This window comes from Sebastes umbrosus, chromosome 11 (genome assembly GCF_015220745.1).
Source record: "Sebastes umbrosus isolate fSebUmb1 chromosome 11, fSebUmb1.pri, whole genome shotgun sequence".
NCBI lineage: Eukaryota > Metazoa > Chordata > Actinopteri > Perciformes > Sebastidae > Sebastes > Sebastes umbrosus.
In genome coordinates, this window is record NC_051279.1 from 5660169 (window position 1) to 5685904 (window position 25736).

General features: G+C 38.6%; 2 long non-coding RNA genes across 3 annotated transcripts in view; one reads left to right on the forward strand and one right to left on the reverse strand.

Moving 5' to 3' along the window:
* The window catches only part of LOC119496449, a 128686-nt gene that overhangs the window by 37690 nt on the left and 65260 nt on the right, over positions 1–25736 (reverse strand). The window lies entirely within an intron of this gene.
* LOC119496450 lies at positions 177–24986 on the forward strand. The gene is made up of 3 exons (XR_005208715.1): positions 177–325; positions 8201–8205; positions 24975–24986. It is a non-coding gene; the product is annotated as an uncharacterized LOC119496450 (long non-coding RNA).

Genomic DNA, 25736 nt, shown 5'->3' on the forward strand with positions numbered 1-25736 from the left:
TGGTTGTAATAACACAAAAAGAAGCTTACTGCAGCAATGCACCAGCAAAGACAGTAAAGAAGACTGCAAGCTACCAAACATGGATGGAACCAACGCAGGATTAAAAACATATTTAAAAAACAAAGAAAGAAAAAATACATTCAACATATTTGCAGATTTAAAGGGGACATATGCTCATTTTCAGGTTCATACTTGTATTTGGGGTTTCTACCAGAACATGTTTAGATGCTTTAATGTAAAAGAAAAAACATGATTTTTCTCATACAGTCTGTCTGAATATACCTGCATTCATCCTCTGTGTGAAATGCTCAGTTTTAGCGCCTGTGTCTTTAAGCCCCCCCCCCCCCCTGAAAAAGGCCCAGTCTGCTCCGATTGGCTTGCGGGAAAAATATGGTGCACCTTTGCAAAGGTAGTTCTCAAGCTTTGGGCGCAGATACCAGGAAGCCCCCAGGAAGAGCGTCGGGCTTTGAAGCAAATATTCGTAGTGGCTAAAACGGTGGAATTACAACTTCCCTGTCCGTCACATGACTTTTTCCCCATAGACTTACATCGGGAAGGAGATGTCTGTAAATCAACTTCCCAGTATGAACACCTGAATAGCCCTTATTTAAATCGTAAGGGCTTATAAACTGTAAAATGCACTAATCTCATTCCAGAGCTATTGTTGTGTTGTCGTTCATGAGAATGAACCTCAGACCGAGGCTGGACCGAGAGCTGGGAGGCGGGGTTAAAGGAAACGCTAGTGCGCCTGCTTTATGGGCCCAATGGATGCAGAAGGAATGAACGGGAGCCCGCCTCCCAACGCTGTATCCAGTTCTCTTTATACATCCATGGGAGATACTCAGATGGGGGGAGGTTTATTCTAATGAGCCTGCATGTGACATAAGAAAGGGAGCTAAATCTGACTGGCTTGTTGAATCACATGTTTTCTGATCCAGGTAGCCCACAAAAAACTGACCATGTATTTCACAGTTTGTGGGTTGGTAGGCACTGCAGATAAAACAGTGAGCTTTTGATGATACGTCTCCTTTGGGGCCCTTCTGTTACTGTCTTTGTTTTGTATTACATCTCATCGTCTTTATTGTGGGTGCTTTTTGTTTTAATGTGCTGAACGATTCTGCAGGTTTGTGTGGTGAATGTCCTCCACAGGGCTGTAAGGCTTTATATTGATTACTTACTGTAGGCAAATAGATACCAAATAGGTTGATATACAGCAAATATAGATTTGGAGTTTATGTTCAATTCAAATAAAACTACAGTTTTTCCAATATTAGTGAGTTTGAATAGAAAAAAGATAGAAACTAAATTATATTGAGTCCATGCAGGGAAACTAACTAATAAAAGCAAAATGTGTACTATTAATTTAGTATTTTATATTGATTGGCATATTTTTTCTTAGAAGCATGTTAACAGGCCTCATTTTTTTGAATACATCTAATCCTATCTACAGTAATATACTGCTGCACCTCGCTGTGCAGTGCTACAATACAGTGCTGGAATTACAGCTTTCTGTCTGTTGCAACCATATTGAACACCATGCTGCTTTGAAGCACACAGGGGGGGCTGCAAGATGAATGTATATTATTTGTTGAATAATACATCTAGAATACACAATCTAGAGCTGACAGTAAATTAATCTGCAAATATTTTGATACTTAATTAATAGTTCAAGCAAAAATAATAAATATTCCTTCCAGCTTTTGCTGCTTTTCTCTGTTTTATATCATTTTAAATCAAATTTATTTGAATTTCCGATGGTTGGTCAGACAAAATCAAGTAATTATGGGCCAAACAAATAGTTGATTAATTAAGAAAATCATCAGTAATGAAAATGATGGTTAGTTGCAGCCCTATGTATACAGTATCTATGTATACAGTATATTTTTTTCTGTACTCTATTATTACAGCAGGTCACAACACAAGCTGCAGAGGAACAATATGGATCTTTCTAACAGAGTGCAGGTAAATAAATCATCACCCGATCCTACCCGACCACTAACCATTGCACCATCTGTTAGCATCAAAACTATATGACACAAAGATACATAATTAATAGTTAAACAACAATCTAATTAAAACGGACAAACTGGATGCTCTTGCCATTAGGGAGCTCTAATTACGGGCTAAGTTTTAAGCTAGAATGAAATATTTAAACAGGAAAATTATCTTTCACTCTCCAGTCCTGAATGCATTAATATGGATATGTGAAGTGCATTCGAAGTGGGACCTACAAGATGTAATTTTCCTTCATCAAAGCAGTTACTAATTGTTAAGTTTGCTGCCGTGCCATATGTGCAGCGTCGCTGGATGAGAAATGCAAATAACAGACGTTATTTCTTACCTATCGCAGGTCTGTAGAAGTGTTTCTGGAGAGTCAAAGTGCCGTACAACCATGTGCAGAAGAACCTGTGTGTTCTCACCATCAGTTAAACCAGCTGCTCTGTGTATCTGCGTGCAGCCTACTTGACCCCGCTGACCCCCATTTATATTAGTTACATCATCCTAATGTAGGAATGCATTATGCAAAAGCCCTCCGCCTCTTGATTTTTTACAATAGACTTGATCTTTGCACGTACGGACCAACAGATGTAGACAGACGCACACACGGACACGCAGACACACACACACACACACACGTAGAGGGTAACATGATGTTTCCCTCAAGGCCTATCAATTCCTATGTGTAGCAACCACAGATTCCAAGCCGCCATCAAAATCCAAACAAGATCCGTCAGCAATTAAGGGAATACGGGGGGACATTAGAAAGACGAGCTGCTATCCGGCCTACATTCCCATTCCCTGCACAGCGGGCAATGGGATGAGTCTGGCATGGAGGCACTCATGGAAGACCCACGCATACCCTGGGTCATCTATATTCCACCCATGTTATGGCAATATTGATATTGGCAGGCAGGCTGCTGATATTGGGTACGTAATGATGCAATTAAAACAGGAGCCATTTTACTATTATTGGCAGGAATGTGTGTCCCCCCCACCCCTCCCATTTTAGGAGGCAAATATGATTTGGAAGCAATGCAGAGAGATCCGGAGAGAACCCACTCGTAATAAAGGAATTCATCTTGTCATATCAGTGTCGTTTTTTGGTTCATCTGTTAATGCAGTTTATTAGAGGGAGGAACTTTGTGCGGTGGCTCGCATATTTACATAAATCCATCATGCATGCGCCGGTCTATGTTCTCTTCAAATCACCAAGTACGGTGCCATAATTCACCTTGCAACAAACCATTGAGCCGAGTCTTATGTTTTGCTTAACTGCACTCAAGTTGAGAATCAAATATATAACGAGGAAGAAATGCTTTTCTTATCCATTATTGAAGTCATCTGCAAAGATATGAGATCTGAAAAAGAGCCCAGAATGAAAGAAAAATGCAAATGAGTCCAATAATATTGGTTTATGCACAGGTTATATACCTTGGAAATAAAAGACCTGAGTGCTTTTAGAGCCATATGTTGTTCCTTTGTTCCAAGAGGGGAGATGCCTTCATGTCACTTATGTTTCTGATTAGCAAAATGATTTATGCCACAATCACTCAAAAATTCAGACAGCGAATGTGAAAATGCATTGTGACTCCACCAGATGTGCACAATAAAACAAGATTCCCATTGTAATCTGGGGTACTTAGTTTATATGAAGCTAATATAAGGCACACTTGGATGTGGCAAAGTCACTCTTTTTAAAATTTGACTATAAATGATTGGAAATAAATTGTGTGTTTTATGCTGGATGGCATGAGTGGGTTGATAAATTAGGAACAGTTTTGTACCCTGACTTATCTACAAGACAAACCTGGTGGAGATCACAGGGATTAATTGCTTCAGAGGTGTGAAACGCCGCTTTCCCATTCTTCCCCGCGCATTCCGCGCCTAAACAATGATTAATCACCCTTTAACTATTCTCCAGAGGATGCCGGCATTTGCCAAGCCTGGCCTTATCCGCCGAAATCCGCCTGTGCAGGTTGGGGAAGGTACTTGCCAGGTACAGCGAAGGCAACCTGTCCTCATCCGTTATCAGATTAGGGAAGTGTCAGGGAGCAGACGCACAGGAGCAACGCTGTTGTTCCTCACAGATCCCAAACCACTACGCACCAACTCCTCCCCCCAAAAACACAGATCCCCCCCCCCCATTTTACTTCCTCTTCCTAACCACCCCCTCCCTCCACCTCACCCGCCTCAGCTGCCACTCACTCCAAAACCATCAACCCCCGTCAACGCTTCCCAGCCAGTCACGTGGCCAGGCTGCTCTGGCAGCTCGCAGTGCTGCTGATTGTCTGCCAGCAGTGAACGCTGTGAATCACATCACGTGGCTCCAACTTCTGTGGAGAGTATAAAAAGTGCCCTTCAAAAAGGCTTCTCTTATTATTAACAGATACCTGCAATAACTGCATGGAAACGTGTTACTATGTCACATATTTCCGTCGGCCTGTCGAGCTATATTCACATTCGGACAAGATCAATGAACACAACATCTTGAAACCTCATTTCTTTCGAACCCCTCGGTGTTTTAACTTTGACGTCAGGGAATAAAAAGTGTCCTCAAATATAAACCGCCATCACCCTACTACCTACTGATGTCATACCGTTATTCACTGCATTTGTCGCTAAGGATACACGTTTGTCCTTATCCTGTTTGATGTGACGGGCTACTGTAACAAGTACCTTTACAGTCGTTTTTGTACCCTATTGTAACCAGACAGGCGGCCCACTGTGGAAATATGGTTTGGGTTCCTCACTGACCTTTAAAGGAGCAGTTCAACATTTTAAACATTGGTTTTCCAATTAGAGAAGCAACGTAGAACGTGCAAACTTTAGAGGTCCCGGTAGGCAGGGTTTTTGAACAGAGCCAGGTTAGCTGTTTCCCCAATCTTATGCTAAGCTAAGCTAACAGGCTGCTAGCTCTCACTTCATATTTAGCGTACAGACAAGAGAGTGGTAATGATCCTTTCATGTTTTACTTTTGGCAACAAAGCGAATAAGCATATTTCCCGAAATGTTTTAAAATTCTTAAATGAAACCTAATTTTCTTAATTTTTTTTTACTAATTTTACAAAATAATTTCCTTTTGTTATGTATTATTAATTCTATTCCCACACAATCAAATAGATGTTGCAGTTCCTCCTGCTTCAAAGAGCAACTTGAAACCAGCTGAAGATCATGTTTCTGCTAAACCTCCAGTAACTTTTCACTGTGCTGCAGTGATGTCACGGTGTGCACCAGGGTGTGGTCAGTACACCGTGACATCACTGTTGAAAGTGGTCAAAGGTGCAATAGACTTGAAACTTTAAAGGGAAACACAGCTTTTTAGCTTTGTTTTTAGTTACTTTTAAAGTGCGGATGAACTTAATCTTTCGTCAATCCATCCTTCCTTCCTGTCTTTCGTTCTTTCTTTCTTGATTCAGGCTGTTCTCATACACTGTCCGTAGCTATATCTAACAAAAGTAATGCATTGTAATTTGTGTATATCCCATAAATTCCATTCGAATGTAATCCACGTAATCGTGAACCAGGAAGTATAAAGTGCAACAAGCTTACTGCGTAAGATGGAGGTCGCGGTAGATGGGCGGGTCCAAAAACATCGGACTTTCTCCCAGGAGACCGCTGTTTGTGTCCCGTGTGATACCAGAAGTCAACGTTGATTTATTTGTCACGTAACTTCCGTACTTAAGTAACGCCACTTCTGTAGTTATTGTAATCTAAACCACAATCTTTTCCTAAACCTAACTAAGTAGTTTTGTTGCCTAAACCTAACTAGGTTGTTTCCACTGATGACGGAAGTTTATTTTGAAAAAACTGTATGCACGTAACATGCGGAAATTAACACGTGTGGCTGGACATTCGTAGGAAAACACAAAAAAATGCAAAATACTTTTTCGTAAGATATCATACGAACCGTTGTATGAGGATACGTTGAGCGATTATATTGGGTTGTACAAGACTCTGATTTTATATGACAGGCTGAGTCTCTGGTTACTTGCTCAAGTGAGTTGCAGGACATACAGCCATAATATAATGCTTGAACACATATTTAGTGGGAGGGGTTCGGTGCAGTTTCTAAAAATAAAACACTCCGTCCTCAAAGAAAAGCCATAAAAAGGTCATCGTTAATGCGGTGAGAAAGGAGCCTCAGAGGGAGGATTTTGAATCATAGATCCCAACAGCAAACAACAAAAGGAGAGACAATCAATAAGTCGGAGACCTCACACGACCTGAGGACACACATGTGACAACTTTGCTCTGGTCAGTTTGCAAAACGAGGTTATCCTTTTTAATATTTCATGCCACCTGCAGCGAGTGTCTGCTCGCACTAATGCGGGAGACAGATAAACAGGCTGTTGGTCCCTTGCTGATGTTTTTCATGACCACGGCTGATAAGTGCAGGCTTTATCTCCATATCGACTCAATATCCCAAATGGATAACTTGTGTTGCCTCTGATTTGCGTTGGAAGAGGAGTGAGGCGTGAAAGCTGCAGTAAAGGCAGGGACACCTCTTGCTAATGCTGTTTGAGCTGCCTGGAGGCCCTGAGGGGCTGCCTCACACTCTGCCTCCGTCTCTCTGTTCCCCCTCACAGATGGACCACACTCCACCACTGTCTACTTAACGCTTCCCTGCTCTCTATCAGCTGTCAAATGCAATGTTATCACTCTGCTATAAAACCAAAATAGCAATTACTCAACAGGAGCTTCACCGCAAACGCTGAAAGGAGCGTATACCACGGCACAGGATCCTGTTTTGATTAGGCAGTTTTCACTCTCATTGTTAACACATGTTGACGAAGCAGAGCATGTTTGTGTTGCCTGAAACAAAACTTAAAATCTGGTGGTTTTTCTATATAGTTTCGCATGGTCAACAAATCCTCTGAAAATAGCAAAACCAACGATGCGATAGTTCGTCTCTCAGTATTTTTGGAGTCCCTTATTCTGTCTTTTGCGCTCAGCTCCAGATCCGTTAGTTCCAACGCATTCTCATCCCAACTCGTCATATACTGACGCTTTGTCAGAACGCTCGCCGTCACTCTTTTCGGTCGCAGTAAACAATGTTGTGAAACAAAATCACGTGTAGGTTCAGGTAATAAAACCACTTAATTAGGTTTAGGATAAAGCAACATGGTTGGGCTTAAAACTACTACGTTTGTACAGTGAAAATGACGCTGAACGTTGTGAATATGGGACATGAACGAACAGCTGATTACAACGTGAAGCACAGGACATGAACAGCGGTCTCCTGGATGAATACCGACGCTAAAGGGTGCCTTGTACATCGGTATCTAACACTGATGGCCGTGATAAAGCGTTGGTAATTGAACGGGCTGTTAGTTCATACTAAAAGGCCAGTACATACCGGGGGCGAGACAAATAAACAACACGAAAATGCAAAGAATTGCATTTGTCCCATCTCTGGTGGGACACAAGGTGATATGTGTTGGGATCAATTCATTGTTGGTTTTGGTCTTTTTATGGGATTTGTTGACAATAGCTAAACGATGAAGGTAAAGGGGAAAAAAAGAGAACTTTCAAAAAGCACAAAAAGAGTTTGCAAACCAGGCAAAGAGCTCTACATATTAAATGATTTCAGTTCATATGTTCAGCACAAGGGAGTGAAATGTAAAAACATATCAGCTGTGACTCATTTAGCTTCAGGGCTCAGTCTTTTGAAGCTGTCTCCAACAAAGAAGTGCCAATCAGTTCATTACCTGCAGGTGTAACAAGTGGCTGACTCTAGTGAGAAAGGTGTCCTCAGATTTGCCTCGCTGAAAGTCTCACTTAGCAACAATAAGTCTAAGGAAGTGCATCAACTAAACAAAATGTAAATACATATTTACAGTACATACTACATACAGATCATGTAACCCTATATATCTATACAACTATAATCTGGACTATGTTATATTGACAGATGATTGTAATTCACTAACTATGAGCACAATGTTAAAAGATATGTAAGGGATAATGTACAGCGAGCCGCTCATTGTTGTGAAATAAACGAGGACAGGGTGATGCAGGAAGCGGAGGGGTGACCCCCGACCCCCCTGCGTTGTTTATTTCCCAATAATAACCCACTAGCTGTACATTATCCTGCTTATTACATGGCTACTTACTTAAAAAATCAATAATTTGACACAAAAACGGTCCGTCAGAGTCCGACATCAGAACTGCGACCATAGCAACGATCTGTTATCCATAGCAACAGTCTGCTATTAAGAAATAATAGACCGTAGAACGCTGCGAATGATTAATCAGAATGGAGTATTCAACAAAGCCATGTAATATAACTGAATCAACACCTCTATGACATTGAGAAACTGACAATTTTTGGCATTATAAAGTAGTCTTTAGGCAGAACAGTTAAGTTCCCGTACAACTAAACTGCATTCTCAATTAGGTTTCAAGGGAAACACATTTTCTCAGGAGCACTTTTAAACAGATTTAAACAGTTGGTTAATGTTGTAAATTGAAACAAAACAAAACAAAAAATGCAACAAAACAACTTGGATAAGTTTAGTAAAAAGAAACATCATGATTTTGCTTAAAATGGCTACGTTTGTTACGCTGTTAAGCTGAGCACATTTTCATGCGGGACACAAACAGCGTTCTCGTAATAATCTTTTATTTCTCCAGCGTATTTTTTGTGATACGTCAAAAACAAATTAATCCACGACAAAATACGTTACCCTCGAAACGTAATTTATAATACAGTGACCACTGAGTTTATATGCATTTCAGTATTGAAATAGGTACATTTCAATGTGCAAGCAATGATAAATATGTCTACTATCACACTTTTAGCTGGAGAGCATTTGACACTTTGAGAGTGTTTTGAGAAATAATGATTTTGAATGAAAAGTTTGTTCCAAAGCAACCCAGAAAAAAAACACCACTGATTACAATTACTAATCACTGATTGTTCCCAGATTGCAGTAGCCCCATGTGGAATGACTAATAGAGACCAGCATTGATCAAATCACATTCAGAATAAAAACATAGTACTTGTTAGTAGAATAAAAGGGGTTTTAAATGTTCCTCATTCAAGCAGCACGAACTGTGCAGCACACCTAGTTTACCTCGACAAGCCTCGCTCCCGGGAGGAGGCCTGCAGGAGCTTGTGATCCGTAACTCTGTAATTATTCACTTGACAAGGTCTTCCTTGTAGTACATTGTGCATTAGGGCTCATTTAAACATGTGACAAAACACAGGCATTTTTGACAAGTCTCACATATGTTAACAATGGCAATGTGTTGCTGCGGCGCCGAATTAAAAAGACATCTTTACACCTAGAGACACATTCCCATAATGTTACAATATGCAATCTGTTACATTCAAATAAACAGGAAGTAAAATGTGAATGTATAACAGTGTTAATCAGTTAGATTTATACTTGTCAGATGTGGGAGGGGGTGACAGACCTGATTTTATTTATTTATTTATTTAGCAGATTATCACATTTCCATTACAGCAGGCTCTTAAAACAGCTCGATCAATCAATCTGCTTCCATCCATCTGTCAGTCAGTCCATCAATCAAGACAGACAGACAGAGAAAAGGAAAAGATATCATCATAAGATGAGGAATGTGGAACTATTGTGCCATATCTTCTTATTTCCAGCATCTACTTTTGCATAAACTTTAATTTCCTCCCACTCTGTCATTGGCTAATAAAATCCTGTACACATCTTTATTACAGATACTTTCTGACTGCTGTTTCATTGCAGCTGCTGTTTGCTCAACACTAAACGGCTAAATCAGATACACGATGTGTATCAATACATTGTGATTAGGAATGTTAATAATTAACCGTTTAACCGTTAACTGACATTAAGCATTTTAACCGATTAACGTTATCGGTTAAAAGAAATGTTAATAATGTTTCTACAGCGGGCACGGAACCACCGGCAACACTAGCAGCTGCTAATGTAGCACAAACACACACACTGTTTGTGGGGTAATCGTTTAATTTCCTCCCACTCGCAAGGCGACGCGCTTTGAGTTCAGGCTGGTGCACGCCAAGGGTAGAGTACGAGCAGGGAGGTGAGGAGGCATCTGATTGGTTCTTTCCAAGCGGACCGCGAGGCAGTGATTGGTAGACGTTTTTACAGGATTACAGCAGCTACAGTTGACGGCTCTTTTCCGATCCTTTTTCAGAGCTCATCAGTAATGGATCGCTGTCGGGGTGTAAAGACCATTTCAACCAATATAACAAATAGTGGATACTGGATAACATCGTCAACCCTGCCTTTAAGTTTAGGATAAACATCATGGTTGGGCTTAAGATAAATACGCAAACTAAAATACGTACAGAAACAACGTAACAAGTACGGAAAACAAAACGTCACTAACGTAACTTGCAAAACAAAACACGGGTCTCCTGGTTGAAAGTCCTGTTTGTTGGTCGCATGAACGCGAGTATACACAACGAGGCTGTAAAGGCGGACGAGTCAGCGTGATGACGTTTTGTAGTCTTCTTTAGCCACTTGTTAGCAAATGCCTTTTTGAAGACATATAAAAGCTTCAAAATTCCCAAGTGGGATATTTACTGATGTCTTTTATATCGTAGAACAAAACGTTAAAATCTCTGGAGCTTGTGTTAACCACAGACCTTATCTCAGGCATCTAACTAAAAACTCATTAATCGGGAACCGGAAGTGTAAAAATGTTAACGCATTTCCGGGTTTTAGGACTCATTCCTGCACCACTCTATAGTCATGTCTCCCATTAAGTTGATAGTATGGAAATCATAACAGAAAGACTTGATCTCATGCCCTACTGTGCTGTTGTGAAAACGGTTTTGATAAGTGTCTATATTTCACCCTTTTTGTATCAGGCATGGCAGAGCAAAGTTTGGGTAAAGTCGTCACTTTCTGCTCCAAGGAATCGTGGGACCGGCAGCTGGCAGGTGCAGCAGTTTATCACAAACCCAGAAATAATTGAAAGTGACAACTGGCAGCACCACAAATGATTTATTAGTCTTTTACTCAGCTCCTAACCATCCTCGGGGCTGGAATCAATTATTCACCAACTATGTGTCTTCAAATCATTAATTCTACTGTGTGGAGCCAAACGGCGTCCCACTTCATGTACCTCCTCGTGTACCAGACCTTGGACTTGTTCCACCAGGTTGTGCTCCGTCTGGAAGACTTCTGCATCTGAGCGTCAAGCAGAGATAACAGTCAGAAACGGGGTCACGTAAGGTCATGTGACGCACGCCGAGGACGAGGAGCCACATGAAGACATTCAGGAAATGTTTTCAAACAACCAGCACAGTCAGGTCATTTCATTTCCCCCATTAGGAGATTTACTATTCAAGCGATTGGAATTCATCACTTGTGCAAAACAAATTAAAAGCTCAGAAACATCAGATATCACCATATACAGCCGAGTATTAATTTATCAGCCTGATATTACTTTCATTAAAAATTCAGCCAGTTGGTGTTGTCCCCTTCCATACGGATACAATAGTTAGCTTTGTGGGTTTTAATTATGATTGTGAATGCGTAATGATGAGTTTCATATTTTTGAATATTTAGAGTTTTAGTATCACTTGGTCCAAAATATTGTTTCAGAGGCTTTTCAAACCTGCTAATGACAAAGAAAATCACTGAGAAACTCTTGTAGTAGAGCGGCGTTTTGGCATTACGGTTGTCGATTTGCGAGATTTTGAATAAAATTTTAAAAAAAGAACAAAAGCTTTGGTCAAATGAAATATTTATTGTCTGAAAAAAGTATATTTGTGTGGAACGCAAGCCCGTACTGTCTGACAAAACTGTCATGAAAAATTTAAATTAGTATACTTGTCAAAGTTTCAGTTCAAGTTAATTTGTTGAGTCTCATCCAGAAGCAGTTCAAAGTGTTTCTGTGTGATGAAACAATAAAGAATTAAAATGTGTTTTACAAGTTGTCACCATTCGTCATTGTCGACTTTCTAATTATTCAACCGCCGTCTTTGCATTTCAAAATGTTAACCATCTAAATCATCTGCTCTTTCTTTTAAGATATTTTTCAGGTGATTGCTCTTAAAGGAGAAGGCTGGTGTTAATCTATGTTTTGGTTTTTCAACAACAATGCGTTTGTCCATCTCGCAAAACTTTCCTTTTTTCCCATGTTCCGTCTGTAGCATTCATCTCCAAGCCCATTTGTTCCTACTGAAGATGCGAATATTTACTTTTTATTTATTTAAAAAAAGGCAAAGTAACTTCCTAAAAGATCTTACTGAAACAAGAGTGAATAGTGTATTTATTGGGAACCATTTTCAGCTGCATATTAACACATATTTGTTAGTAAGTATTTACTGCAGCCGGACGGTTAACTCAAAAGTTCATAACCATCATTTATAAAGATTAATTGACAGTTAATTAAACTTATTTTAAAGTTATTTTACTGTTAACAAACAATAACATTATAATTAATAATTTTTACTTATTATTAGTAATGCTATAATTTATGTTATTTTAACAGCGTATTGTTTTGCACATTATAACATTTTAAATACTATGTATATAAGCATTTGTTAATGATTACAACATTTTGTAAACCTTTAAGAAACTGTATGTAAAACGTATATAGACGTTACATGGATATTTTTAACACAATAATTGGTTTGTAAACCATCTATAAACATTATTTGGATGGCTGTTATAAAGTTGTAACTAATGATTATAATGCCTTATTAAATGGTTAATAAATACTTTGTAAAGCATCTTTAAACAATAATTAGATAGATAACTAATACTTTGACAAAGGTTAATAATTGGTCCATCTATCTATGTAATGTTTATAGATGTTTTACAAACAATTTCAAATAATTTGGTAATCATTAACAAATACTAGATATAGTATATCAAATGTTGTAATGTGTGAAACAATAAACTGTTAATAAATAAGTTACTAATGTAATCAGAATGTAATTGTTATTGTGTCTAATGTAATTATTTTATATTACACTGCTGATAAAAAAACAGAAATTATAGTATTAAAAACATTTAATTTCATTGTTTGTTAACAGAAGTATAACTATTAACTAAGATGAATTAACTATCAATTTACCATTTAGAAATGACGGATATTATAAAGTGTTACCGTAAATACAGATGGACTTGTCTCGGTGACATCTGATGCAGAACAACTTATTCGTATGATATCTTACGAAAAGTTATTCCTACTTTTTTTGTGTGTTTTCCTACGAATGTCCAGCAACACGTGTACATTTCCACCCGTTACACGCGTTCAGTGTTATATAATAAACATCTGTCTTCAGAGGAAACAACATGGTTATGTTTAGGCAACAAAAGTACTTAGTTAGGATTAGGAAAAGATTGTGGTTTGGGTTAAAATATCTACGGAAGTGGTGTTACTTAAGTACGGAATTTAAATGACTAATAAATAAACGTTGACTTCTGATTTCACACGAACACCAGTTTCCTGGGCTGTGTAGTTTTCACCCATCTATCTATCCCGACCTTCTCCCTACCAGGGTTACTATAGTAAACTAAAACAAAACATATTTTTAGTAAAATAGTAGGGTGTGTTTATTCTTTATACTTTGTGGTTCACGATTACGTAGATTAAATACAAATTGATTTTGTGGGATATATACGATTTACAGTGCATTACTTTTCGTAGGTAAAGCTACAAACGGTGTGTGAGAGCAGTCGGTGCAGAAATATGATTACAACTAACTGAGAAACAGTATGTGTCTAAATCTTTACAACTGAGCATTTGAGAAGCTTTAACCATCTTCAACAAGATGTGAGATTGACCATCACAGAGCGGGATACATCTGCTCTCTCACTTTATTCCCATTCAATCTTACTATATTTCCATATGTGTCTAGTATAAAAATAAAGTGCATGAACCAGCCTGGATTCCTTTTTTAGGGGTGATTTCCTGTCATCGTACGCTACATCACGCCGTGGTAATTAGCCTCCCTTTTTCCTTCATTTTATTTCATCTTATCAGTTATGCTCTTTCTTTTCAACATATCAAATGCAGACAACAAGCAGTACGGCGTTAGGGGATTTTTTTTTTCCTTATTTTTTCACTCAAAAAGAGTTTAAGTTTTATGTATAATTAATCTGGTGTGGTTTTAAAGTTCAGCGAGCGGTATTTTATCTGTTATAACTCAAGCCCTCTCATCTTTATGAATACAAAGCATATATAATGTGCCGCCTGCCTATTATTAATTATGGAAATAACACAACAAAAGCACATCCTAAATCCATTACTGTTGTAAGCTAGACTTGTCTCAATAAATCAGCGTCTACAATCAAAATTGAAATAATTTTTTATGCATAATGTATGTGCTTGTTGCCACAACATCTGTTCATTATGCAGAGTAATGCATTCTTGTAGTTTTTAAAAACTTCAGTCCTATAAAATAATCATAATGACTGCTTCATTACAGAGCACGGGAAGACAGAAGTACATTTTACAATACGTCTCATGATTTACAGTTGCATCTACTTTTTATAGTCAAGTCAATCACAAGTTTGAGGGGAGAAGTGTGGGGGAAGACTCATTAAGGCAGATGTTTGTGAAATCACACGCGTTCATACAAAGCACATCAGGCTCGTACGTGAAGTGGGTGTGAGGGGTGTTTGGACCCCAGAGCCCGAGTCCCCTGTCACTCATAAAGAGCCCCCTGAGGAAGCGTTCATCAGTCTACCTGTGCTGCATTTATTAACACGGTGTTGAGATTGTTTTTTCATTTTCTGCACATTTCCTTGAAGATGTAAGGATGTGAAACATCGTCATACATTTGTGAAATAAACTCCTCATTAAATATGGTCTTAATTGGCCACATGGGGGCGCTACTATTGAATTTCACATTTCTTTAAGTGCCTTTTCAAAGCTATAACTTATAGGTCAGTTTACGTGGTTAACGTTTTCTTTAGTGTGGTTTGGACAATGGACAAAACTTCCATATGTCTATTTTACATACTTGTTGAGGCAATATTCAAGCTTGAAGTCATGATACAGTCGTGTTAGATTTATGTTAAATTGTATTTAATGTGCAAAGTTCCATTTTCTAGTGAGGTAACATTGTCCACTTTTGTACATGTACTTTTCCAATATCACCATTGTCAGAACTGGAGAAGCCTGTAGGATGAGAGGCAATATGTCTTCAAGAGTCTAAAGCAAAAAATCTATCTGGAGCCGCAAAACATTTGAGCATTGTGATGAAGGTAACACAGCTTATAGTCTAAGTATATAGTAGATAAGTCTAATGCAGTGAGGGCCAAAGAGACAATGTACTACGGAGTATTAGGACCACATTGAGGGAAAAAAAATCGGAGAATAAAGTCATAATATTACGAGAATAAATTCATAACTTTACGAAAAAAAAGTTGTAATATTACGAGATTAAAGTCATAACTTAACGAGAAAAAAAAGTCGTAATATTACGAGAATAAAGGCACAACTTTACAAGAAAAAACATAAATAACATAAAATTACTATTTTATAATATTATGACTTTATTGTCATAATATTTCGACTTTTTTTCTCGTAAACATTTGACCTTATTCTTGTAATATTATGACTTTATTCTCGAAATCTCCGATTTATATTTTTCCCTCAGTGTGGCCCTAATTTTCCGTGGTACCATCGTACCATAGACCTACAACAATGATAAATAAAAATGAAATTTAAACAAAAAACAGTTATTCATTTCCATGTTTAAAAATCCACGGGGAGCCACTGGAGAGGGGCACGTTGCTCCGGAGCCGCAGGTTGCTGACCCCTGGTCTAAAGCAGGGCTGCGGTTGAAAAGTAAACGCCTAAAACTACGTCCTGTTGTCTTTTCCTAACCACTTCCCCTTGACCTCGATGGAAGACGTCATGAGGTCAAGGAAAGATATGAAGGAGAATTCAGATGGACTTAGGAAGAGACAACCGTGGTGTTAAGAGAATCCGACACTTACACTAGGCGACGGCGGCGGGTGTTGTTGACGAGCGTCTGCCATGATAAAAGATAAGACTACAATGTTCCAAAGATGGACTACAAAAGGCGCCGCTCTCCGTGTGTTCTTAAATAGCTCCTTAAGTGACAGGGTGCTGTGTGTGAAAGAGAGATACCACAGGTCCTTCTGCTGCTGGAACACTTTACATCAACATATAATAAAGGATTATCTGACCGAACGTGGACAACCGGTGAAAAATATCACTTCATTACCGAGGTTGGAATTTAAATAAAAAATGAATAGTCTGTAGGCTACCACAAAAGTTTATATGATAAATATCGAGTTATGTTTGAGTTATGGTGAAGGGGTAGAGCCATTAAATGTATATTTCTTCTTACTCCTTTTCGGACATAATATTTATTTATCTAAGTCTTGACTTAGCCCTTCTGCATATACTTGCAAAAAAGCATTACAGTATCTTATCTAACTATACTTGGTAATTATACTTCACATCACAAAACTGTCAAGCAAGGAACAGTGTGTAACATTTAAGGGGATCTATTGGCAGAAATGGAATATAATATTACTAAGTATGTTTTCTTTAGTGTATAGTCACCTGAAAATAAGAATTGTTGTTTTTTCGTGACCTTAGAATGAACTGTTTATATCCACATCATGGATTTGTTTAAGAGAACTGGATACAGCGTTGGAGGCGGGGCCCCGTTCAATCCTATGAAAAGTTGCTCAGTGGCACATGAAGACAAAATGGCTCGACTTCCGCCTGGAAAAAGTACCCAGATCTTCCGACGATCTTCCACATCCATTGGGCCCATCGGATAGGCGCAATAGCGTCCACTTGGTCACATGACTCGGTCATGCGGTCACCACCGTCACGCCGTCGTGACGTCACTTGCGCTGTTGTTACGGTCTGGGTCTCATTCACATGAACAGAGGAAGGGAATTAACTCTGGATTCCTCTATTAGTGCGTTTTACAACTTTTAGGACCTAATGATTTAAATAAGGGCTATTAGAGTGTTCGTACTGGAAAATGATTTAACTCAAAAGAAATTAACCACTGAGTTACAGACGCCTCTTTCCCAATGTAAGTCTATGGGAAAAAGTATTTTTGGGCCCAATGCATCACGTGACCATAACTATATATAAAATGATTTAGGAGGTGCTGGATTATTGACCTAATATTACCATATGAGTATCATTAACATGATATCAATATTGTATTTTTAAATTTCATGGTTATCGTCAATACCGGTATATCGCGACACCCCTAGTTGTGAACCTATCCTTTACTATCGTGCGGAGAGGTGCGCTTAAACAAGACACTTCTACCTCCCAAAATGTGTGCATTGTGTATAGTTTTATGATTTAAAAAATACTGTATATACGATGATTAAGATAGCTGTTCACAAACAAATACAAGTGTAACTGAAATGCTTTTGATCACTTTTATAAAACACCACTTGTTCAAGATATTAAAATCACAGCAAGAGAACATTTCAATGTTTTTGTTCTTTTGCATAGATGCAATAGGATCTGGGGCATTTTTTTTAAGTGTTATGTGGGATTAATCTCTTCATTGTGGGAGTGCTCTAAAGAGGCTATGGATGACTATTTTATCCACAAAAGCTGGATGTAATGCAGGGAAAATATAAATAAGTATACCGCAGTGTTCTTGGATCTTTCTGATAAGAAACAGCTAAAGATTTGACAACATTATTTGCCGACGTCTGACACGTTAACACCCGACACACACTGTGCTGCAGGAGAACAGATCGCTTCCTGAGAGCTTTTAACAGTAAGACGATGCTGCTGCTTTGAGCTGGGCTGCATATAAACAGTTATTATCTGTGTCACAGTACTAGTGGTGTGATGAAGAGGAATATTCCTGTGGCCCCAGCGTGCCGCCATGGGACTGTTATCTCTGCAGCACATACATCAGACACTGATGCACACACCTCTTCCCTCTGAATGCGACATGACAGGTTCCTTTAGTTTCCCACTTCCAATTCAGATAACACGGCAGTCTTGATCCGGCATGAAGCGCTTAGGAGATGTCGCCTGATATGAATTGAACTGTCAATAACGCGCGCGGCAGAAACACTGGGCTTTTAAAATGTACAAGGTCCCAAAGAATATGTGTATTCTTTGATACAGAGATTATGTTATCAGTGTTCAGGGTGTCTATGCAGAGCGCTATTCAAGAACTGATTGATAATGCAACAGAGCCTCCAACATTTTGATTATTTACATTTACATAAGAAGCAAGGAAATTGATTTCCTTTTCTAAACAGCGCGCACTTTTATATTTACATTTTAAAGGCCTTTTGCTGATGTTCTGACTTGCAATGGATGCGACACTGGAATACGCTTTCATATTGTTAAGATTAAAAGCAACTAATAGAGATGGGAGTAAAAAGTTTCCACGTTCCTATTATGATAATGCTCCTACAGTACCGTATATAATGTATCCAGATGACTTCATTCTTCTCTCTGTTTCAGCTGTGGATTAAATATCTGCTGTATAAAGCCCATATATACCGCATGCGTAATGTTGCGGTGAATGCAGATTACAGATTTACATGAAAATAGAACAGAAGCAAACAGTTAATGGATATACAGAGTGAATAAATGCAGCAAATTACTGATAAAATCTTCATATTTGTGATATCTTTGATCTCAATCCAGATTGGTTCATTCCAGAGCGTTTTAGATCATAATTATGCTTGCATCGTTTATCAAAGGAGTTTAATAAAGTTTCATGAAATGAGTGTAAACTCTAGAAAATCAGTTTTGTGGACACAATTAATGTGACAATTATGTTCTCGTACCACAAATCTATCTGTGTGATGAGAAAGAACTTTTTCCGTTTTATCACATTAACCTTGACATTTTAAACCCCCGGTATTTGTCATTACAAACATTGTTCAAACTCTATTCTATTTTTAAATTCTTGTGGAGATTCCAAGTTTCCCAAAGATACCAAATATGTCAAGCTGAAAATTGGGGAAATTACGTAAAATGTTGTAGGAGTATCTGGAAGATTTGACGGAATAGAACAGCCATAAAAAGTCTGGGGGTTTGAATACAGTGTATTACTCAGAGTAAACACCATATAGCTTCAATAAAGAGCTGGAATAAGTTGATAGAGAGTATATATGACATTGGCAGGAGGGAATAAGATCATTTTTACGACCTTAAAACCACTTAATGGAAAAAGGGAAAAACTGTTCAGGGTTTAAGAAACAGTTAAGTTCTAATCAAGTAAAAAACCTTAGAGTTGAGGTTTTGATCATGGTTGTAAGTAGAACTGTAAGAAATTGTGTTTGTTGTACTTTCTGTTGAGAGAGAAGTTTAAGACGTCATGCTCAATTCCTGATATTTTGCTGGAACATCACAACAAAACTACAGACGCATAAATTAAACAGCCCGGTCTCACCAAATGGCATATGAATGGCACGGCAATTTGTAACTCATTTTGCGTGCAATAACAAAGCCTCTCTTGCTTTAGGTGTGTCATTTGTTCGCCATGTAGTCTGTACTGACTGCAATGTCAACGCATCCATGTAAATACGCTACACTCACAGCTAGTGACATATAATAAAGAGTGTGAAAGACTGCTTATGGTGGACGAGAGGGAGGTGGATAGGTCCAACAAACACAGGACTTTCAACCAGGTGACCGGTATTCGTGTCCCAAAGTGTTGATGAGTTATTTTGAAGTTATGTTGGTGATGTTTGTGACATGTTTTTCCTACTTGTGTTCCGTTGTTTACGTGCGTATTCTACTTAGTTTACATGCTTATTTGAAGCCCCAACATGATATTTTTTCCTAAACCTAACTAAGTGGCTCTGTTACCTAAACCTAACCAGCCCAGACCTAACGTGGCCATTATTTTAGTTTTTCTTTGCCTTAAGCGCAGCGTGGTGTTGAATAACACGCGAAAAGCAAATATATGGATTCTGGCATTAAGAAATTTATTGTAAAAAAAATAATCACAAAACATAGGTGACTTTTTTTGCCATTCGATCCCTGTTTTAATGTTCATGCTATGTCTATTTTCCGTTATTGGAAAGCACTTTGTGCTGCTATTCTTGTATGAAATGTGCTATACAAATACAGTATAATATTATCATTATTATTATTAATTGAAAAAGAGCATAGTTTGGATTTTCTGAACAATTCACCTCCAGGTTAGGAGGAACACTTCAGCTCCAACATGCACTTTCACTTGCATCTTCCACATTGGTAGCCCATTACTGTAACCACTGTAGAACAGATTGCTATTTCTACTACAGCTCTCATCCTAAGATCAATCACGGGGTGATTCAGTGTTTGTCATGAGACTAATCATTCCTCCTCTTTCTGGCGTGACGACAGTTTGTATGTTAATAGCGAGCTTTCAGGATCATTTTTCTACTTCTTTCACTTCAACGAAAAAAATAGCCTGAGAGGTAGATTTAATATCCTTGTCTGACTTGATGTGAAAAGGCGACCCAACACTGCAACAATGCTGCATCTTGATGCAATAATCTTAAATTAAGTCATGAATAATGTAAGGAAAAGTCATGAAGAAGAATTAATAATTCAATAGATAAATAATTTACAAAATAATCAAATAAATAAATAATGACACGCCATAAATAAAGCATCAGATTAAATCTTTCCACCAGGCAGCCTCATGCGAGAAGCAACGCAAACAAAAAATAGATCCAGAGAGAAAGCTGTACCCATTGTTTTAGAAGGTATTAGAAGATAAATCTTATTTCAAATGTGATATTTATGTTGTTTGACCTGACAGAACCGTTACGATACAGAGATGTTTGTTCTGGTAATCACCACACACTCATTGTACATATTAGCCTTTTGCAAAATGATGTTAAAATCAGGATTAAACAAAAATATTTATGTATTTTCAGTTGTCTTGATTTGTCTCAGGGTTGTAAAACATGGCCTGTATGATTTTACATTTTGATATAATACATTTTGTATATGTCCCCTCATCTACTGTATAAGCCACCACCAGGCCAATTCAACAAGGTCTAATCACAGTTATAAGTCAATCACACCCTTGCATGAATATTTACCTAACCCCAACCACCTTTAATTATGATTAAAAGATTTTCTTAATGGATTTGAAACTGTCCTTCCACTCAATAACTTCATGATGTTCAGATTGAAAGGACAAAGACGTCTAGAGGCCGTAGGAATTATGACTCTTGTCTGAACATGGTATGACTTTGTGATAGAGCCACAAAGTCTGTATAGAGGGAGGAGGTTATAGGGTGGTTGGATGACTTTAACTACGCAGACTTTTATGTTGTTAAATTTGGAGGACTTGTTTGGGAAACCTTGATTTAACACTAACACTAATCCTTATTTCAGTATTCTGGATTCATCAATCAACCAAATTTTCATCCATTTTAAAATAAATAAAAATAAATTCAATGAAAATAATAAAATCTATATCTAACCATTTCCAATTCTCTCTCTTTAACCTACAACTACACATTTGTTGGCCACTTGGGGGCAGCAGAAACAAACTGTGAACACAATACTGACATATTATCATCTTTTATGTTGGTATGACATTTTTCTTGTCACCTGATAGTGGTACGCTCAATATTCCCCTCTTTTTAGCTCTGATTTGGTCTCCACCAACTCCTGAGAAAAATATCTGTATCTTTAGCTGCTAAATGCTCAAATATCTTCATTAGCTAGTTGCTAAGTGTAGCCAGGTTTCCATCCAAATGTATAGCAAATTTTAACAGAGATTTAAGAAAATCTGTAAAAGAAAATGTGAATGAATGCTTGTTTTCCATCCACTACTCTTATGTGATTATTAGGAGCTTGTTTATCGAGGTAAGCAGTAGGTGGCGCCAATTCTTCAGTCGGAAAACCATTATACCATTACAGAAGAAGAGGCCGCAACAAGATGATGTAATCAAAAGAGAGCCAGTTAAACATCAAATGGTGAAAGACAAGGTAGAAAACTCGATGGAAATATGAAATGTTCTGTGTTGTTTCATGTATAATTTGAGGAAGGTTACAACCGAGCTGTGTGGAGCGACTGTTTTAATTTGCTGCTATTTTTTTGCAGCTTCAGTTTTTACAGCTTTGCAGTAGAAGCTTCAGTGGACGCTGAAGTCACATGCTTCATGCACGTTATCATTTATTCTCTAAATCTGGTACAATAGCACTTTTTCAAATTTTGCTTTTATCAATAACCCAACTTTTCCACCTCAGCCAAGCGTAAAAACTTTTTTGCGCTATTTCAGATTTTTTGATTTGCTGTTTGGTGCTGAGCAGGTAGCTAACGGTCGGTGTTGGTGTGCTTTTTCACTGCAATAACATTGCCTGCTGTGGCTGAAAATGACGCGAGAGTGAACCGTAACAGTGAAGTTGTGGGTCATACAACCAAACAATGAGGTAAAAGGCGCTAACACCCTCCATAAAGATGAGGGGAACCGCAGAGTCTTGTGATAATTATCTTTGGTTTGTTACTAGTGACACCTTTCACATACAAGTAGTCATGTGATCCATTGTTTATAGTAAAATATTGATTATAGCAGCTAAAGCTAAACCAAAAACAAACATTTTATTCTTATAGGCTACCTAAACCCAACCTTCTCTCATGGTGGGCCAATCACAGGACTTTTGCCCATAACCCTGATGGGATCCATAATTTCGCCTCATTTGCAGCATCTAAGTGCAAATAAACGTCCAGATTTAATGATGTCAAAAGAGCATCAGCATATCAGTAATAATTCATGAGGAGAAGTCTGTGTTTAGGGTGTTTGGGCCTGAGGGCAGGAGTGCATCCAAGTGCTCTTTTGAGTTCTGTTGATGTTTACTTTGTCAGCCAGAGTTTTACAAGAAATTCTGTGAAATTATACTTTAGGCTTATACGATGAAAACTTCTTAGCCTATGTTGCTTTCTGCCCATTGAAGACATCGGCTTTCCCCCGTGCCATCTGCATATCAACCTTACCCTATCAAGAAACAATCAACAGAACCATCTGCGGTCTAGTCACCAGTCCTGTTATCCCTCCAAACCAAATAATGACAAACTGGAAAAAGCAGGGTGAGTAAGTCACTGGTGTATCTATCAAGGAAGGATGTCATCCAACCGGAGAGCTCAATCAAACAGAAACACAGTGGCAGAAAATACTGTTTGGCTTCTCCGTTAGAATGGGAGCTTTTAAGAGACTTTTGTGGATTTAGAGATAATTTTAAAAAGTTAGCTGACAAAGAAAGGCATTATAAACAGTTTAGATTATTTCTGGAATAGTTATAACAATAAGATGATTTTCAAACTCCTTCCTTTGAAGATGAAAGACATAAAAGTTAAAGGAACTGCACAGGTAGTGTTTGACTTTGGATATTCTTTCAAACTAGTGCCTGAAAATCCAACAGCAGCTCTCTCAAGCCATTAAAATGCATTCACTCCCGGTGATTGCAAACAATGAGGATCCAAAAAAACGAAAAAAGAGGTGGCAGACACAAAGATTAATTAAAAAAAAGAAAAGCTGTACAATGGACACATGGATTGTTTCATTAGAAGCCAGTTGTGTGGCTGCAGAAATGCCAAGAAAATATGTATGAGGGTCCAGGGATGGACAGCGCTTAAGATAAAACAGTCGAAAAATGTGCAACAGACAAAACCAGGCAATGTGGTATGGAGGAGGCCCCTAATGAAGCCAGCTGGTCCCAGTCCAGACAGGCAGAGGAGGGGGAAGGATTGATAGAGGGAGAGACCCACGGGGGTGGGTGGAGAGAGAGAGAGAAAGAGAGGGGGAAAGGGAGTAAGACATGCAGGATGTATGGCCGCCCAGGCAGCTCTATTGTATCAGGAGGCACCAGTAGGTGTATTTCTTCCAAACTCTGCAGAAAAACCTAAAACCATGCCAAACAGCACGTCTGCTAATCGTGCCGCAATTACTAGCCTAATAGATGTTTTTTTTTATTCCGGTTCTCGCCGCCTCACAGCCGCCATGTTGGGAGGCATCATTGTACTGTAATGGTGGAGAGGATGCAGAACTCACTGGTTGTTTTTCCTCTTCCACCGCAGTGATCTTATCCAGTTGCTGAAACCACCCAGCAGTCTGTAACAGTTTCTCGGTGCAGTGGTCCAACATACTGCTGGAGACCCAACCATACCTCTTCTGCAGCTGCATCTGCACCCCCACCATGCTGCCTGTATGCACACACACACTGATTAAATATGGAGGGTGAAATTTTGTGGTGTGATACGTATGGGCGGCTGCTGCTGCTGTCTGGTCTTCTCTGTGATAATAGTTTCTGCACCAATCTCAACAAAACAAATGTCTGCAACTGTTCAAATGATCCTATGTTCTTTCATGAATTCATTTCTTGAACACTTACAATTCACTAGTTTTTAACCATAGACTGTATATAAGAAGTAGACGTAGTCACCGTGACGTCACCCATTGGGGTTTGCTCAACTTCGTCATTTTGGCTATCGCTTTCTTGGGTTTTTGGCCGTCCCCATCTTGTTTTTTTTGCAACCACAAGTGACACGAGAGGTACAACCGAACACTGAACAAGACATTTTTAGGCAACCAAAATGTTACAACTAAGTTTCATGAACAGAACTCTCACTGTGAAAGGGTTAAAGTTCTAAGACGAATATGTGGACAACTCCGAGACTGGACAACGCCGTGGTAGCTACCTGTCAATCACATGGTAGCCACGCCCTAAAGCATCCCCTGCTTTATGGTCTATTTGACTCTAAATGGGACCATAATTTACTAAATGAACATTATGCTGTATTGATGACGACTTGAAACTATCATGTTCACAATGTTTACTGAGGTAATAAATCAAGTGAGAAGTAGGCTCATTTTCTCATAGACTTCTATACAATCAGACTTCTTTTTCAACCAGAGGAGTCGCCCCCTGCTGGCTGTTAGAAAGAATGTAAGTTTAAGGCACTACCGCATTGGCTTCACTTTTCAGAACCAGAGGTTGCCCAGTGGTTTTAATAGAATAGCTCGAGAAGTGCAGACGTATTTCTTGGCCGGAACAAGTTGCCAGGCAACCAGCAGAGACACCGGGAAGTTACCGGTGCCAGCCAAAAATGAGTCCAGTACATAAAACGGCAAATTGTAATTTTTATACTTTAGTTTTTGCATGTATTAAACAAAGAAGGTACAATATGTTTATTATTGAGCTTTAGAGGTGCTAGGCCTACTTTGTTACCTTTTGGACAGAGCCAGGCTAGCTGTTTCCCCCCGTTTCCAGTCTTTGTGCTAAGCTAAGCTAGCCGTGGTACAGTAGCTTCACACTAAGTGTACAGATGTGAGAGTGGTATCAATCTTCGAAAAAGCATGTTTCCCAAAATGCTGAACTTTTCCTTTAAGTTGATGAGTGACCTACAGTATCATGGCACAATATACTTCATTCTTACTGTAGATTACCAACAATAAAAGAAAACATGTTATTTACAGAGCCCATCACCCTGACAGAGCTCCATTGGACAACATGAAATCACAATTCCAATCCCTGTATATATTTTACCAGTGCTGCTGGATGTAAATCTAGGAAAACTGATCTCTTTAGGATCAAATACACATCCTCTTGTCTTTCTGAGAGATTAATTTTAGAAACATAGTGTAGTATTAATAGTAATTTACTGCACTGTAAGTGTCCCCATTGGGATATCTGGGGCACAGAATACTACATTTGAGATGTCACAGTAAGACAAGAAAAAGAACACAAAGAGTGGAAATTAAGTAAGATAGAAATAACTTGTGAGCACAGAACATCAGACAACGGAAATATTCAACAAC